Source organism: Protobothrops mucrosquamatus, unplaced genomic scaffold, assembly GCF_001527695.2.
Source record: "Protobothrops mucrosquamatus isolate PMUCROS unplaced genomic scaffold, P.Mucros_1.0 scaffold4791, whole genome shotgun sequence".
Classification (NCBI taxonomy): Eukaryota; Metazoa; Chordata; class Lepidosauria; order Squamata; family Viperidae; genus Protobothrops; species Protobothrops mucrosquamatus.
The window spans coordinates 82,905-85,704 of NW_015390681.1; positions in this window are offsets into that span (position 1 = coordinate 82,905).

Genomic DNA, 2,800 nt, shown 5'->3' on the forward strand with positions numbered 1-2,800 from the left:
GAGAGAAGCAACTTAGAACTAAGGAGAAACTTCCTGACAGTTAGAACAATTAACCAGTGGAACAACCTGCCTCCAGAAGCGGTGAATGCTCCAACACTGGAAGTTTTTAAGAAGAGACTGGACAGCCATTTGTCCGAAATGGTATAGGGTTTCCTGCCTGAGCAGGGGGTTGGACTAGATGACCTCCAAGGTCCCTTCCAACTTTATTATTATTATTATTATTATTATTATTATTATTATTATTATTATTATTATTATTATTATTATTATTATTATTATTCACACGGGAAACATTTTCTCCATCCGGATGACTAGTGTTCCTGGATATCCGGGCGGACAAAAGAACACAAACCTACATTCTATTATTTCCTCCTCTTTAAAAAACTGTATTAATATTCTTTTTTATGTTGTGCACAGCAGATTTAGCCAGGTTAAAGGCCTATCTAGAGCTGAGGATCTTTGATTTGCTTCAGGATAGCTTTATTCCTAGTGTTGGACTAGGAATTGACTTTTCTGGCCCATAAAAACAAGAATACCTATTGCAGGTATAGATAGTCCTCAACTTACGACCGGTTACTTAGTGAACTGTTGAAAGTTATGACAGACCTAGAAGGCAGAACAAGAAACAATGGATGGAAACTAATCAAGGAGAGAAGCAGCCTAGAACTAAGGAGAAATTTCTTGACAGTGAGAACAATCAATCAGTGGAACAACCTGCCTCCAGAAGGTGTGAATGCCCCATCACTGGAGATTCTTAAGAGACTGGACAACCATTTGTCTGAAATGGTATAGGGCAATGATGGCGAACCTTTTAGAGACCAAGTGCCTAAGCTGCAACCTAAAACCCACTTATGTATTGTTGGGTGCTGGGTGGGCATGGCCCATAGGGTGGTGTGGCCCTTTGGGTGGGCATGGCTTCAGTGGTAACGGCAGACTGGGCGGGACTAAAAAGTTCAATCAATCAATTCCAACTTTGCAAGATCTTTTTTTTTCCTGAGAAGTTGAAATTGATTGATTGAACCTTTTTTTTTTTTTTTGCACATGGTGGAAGAGGCCTAACGCGAAAAGATTTTATAAAATCCAGCTGAAGGCCTAGGACTGGGGTGACAGTGGGCGTGCCCCCAGAGAGGGTTCTGTGTGCCACCTGTGGCACGCGTGCCATGGGTTCGCCACCACGGGTATAGGGTTTCCTGCCTGAGCAGGGGGTTGGACTAGAAGACCTCCAAGGTCCCTTCCAACTCTGTTATTCTGTTCTGTTTCTGCTCTGGTTACAACCCTTCATACGTTCTGATGGTTGAGAGCCCCACCACCCCACAGTCATGTGACCAGGTTTCTGGTGCTTGGCCATCTCTTCAGCCAAACCACGCCCATAGCAAACCATCGGCTTGCTTAATGACCCCAGCAAAACTGGTCATAAAATCAGATCGGACACCATTTTATAACCCTCACGACTTACAACCATGCTGGGAAGCCTCCATTACAGTCATAAGTCGAGGACTGCCTGTATAAAAGTTAAGTGGGAGGCAGGCTGCACAATTAGAAAAATAGCACAAGACAATGGTAGACGTGTGGAGGGAAGAAAGAAGGGTGTTTTGTTGTTTTTTCAGGAAAATGTTGCAGTTTGGGTGGGGGGGGGACAGCCTTGGCACATTTCCAGACCTTTGGCGCAAATGGTGTTTGCTAGTGTGAATTCGCAAAAACAGCATTTGTCGCCCCCCACCCCCAAATCCTTACACCAAACGATCATTCGCCTCAAAAGGGAATTTGCACAAACAAGGAAAGCCCTTAAAACAGTGGTTCTCAACCTGTGGGTCGGGACCCCATTTGGGGTCGATCGACCATTTCATGGGGGTCACCAAGCAAGGCTGTCTGCCATTTTTTTTGTCTGCCATTTTTTCCCCTTTTCCGGCGGGTGCCTTACCTCCCTTGGGCTGGGCCAGCTGGTGGTCGGCCTGCTCCGTCTCTGCCGCTTGCCAGCTATGCCTCGGCTGGCGCAGGGGGCGGAACCATGCATGCGCGGCGCCCCCAGGCAGGGAAAGTCCTCGACTTACGACTGGTTTAGTCCTCGACTTACGACCGGTTTAGTCTTCGACTTACGACCGGTTGGGGTCGCGGCATTAAAAAGGTTGAGAACCACTGCCTTAAAATGAATTAAACTGAGTCAAAATGTGCTGAGAAAGAGAAGCGGATGGGTTTTAAAAATCCACTTTTTCCTAGGAAACTTTCTGCAAGGATGGGAGATGCTGGGGCCTGAAAGGTTTGCAAACACACACACAAACACGAGTTTTCAGAAGCGGTCCCAGAAGAGGCTGACCGGAAACTGCCATGTCCTCTAATCCAAAAAAAGGAGGGGGGGGGTTTCGAGCAGCTGGAAGACCCCCCGCCCGTCGTATCTCGACATCCAGACAAGCGGGTGAGCCGCCACACCCCTCCTTTCGCTTTATCCGTGCTTGCGCGGGCCGCCACTAGAGGGCGCGATTACTTCATTTTCGCGGGGCGAGCCCTCCGCGCAGCCGGCTCCCTTGCGCAAATCTTTTAAGGCTGCGGCGCTTCCCCCTTTTTCCAAGGGCGTGGGTGCAACCCGCAGCCTTCCTTTTCCCGCAAAGGGGATCCTTTGGGACTCGACTGCAAGGAAAGCCCGCTGCTTTTCCAGCCAAAGCTCTCGCCGGGGAAAGGAATGCACCCACGCGTAACCAAACAAACAAAACAAACAAAAAATAAAATGCACACGCAGGGACGTTTGTTTGCGGGAAGGACGGGCCTGGGAACGAGCGTTCCGACGCGCGTTGAGCGGGGATGC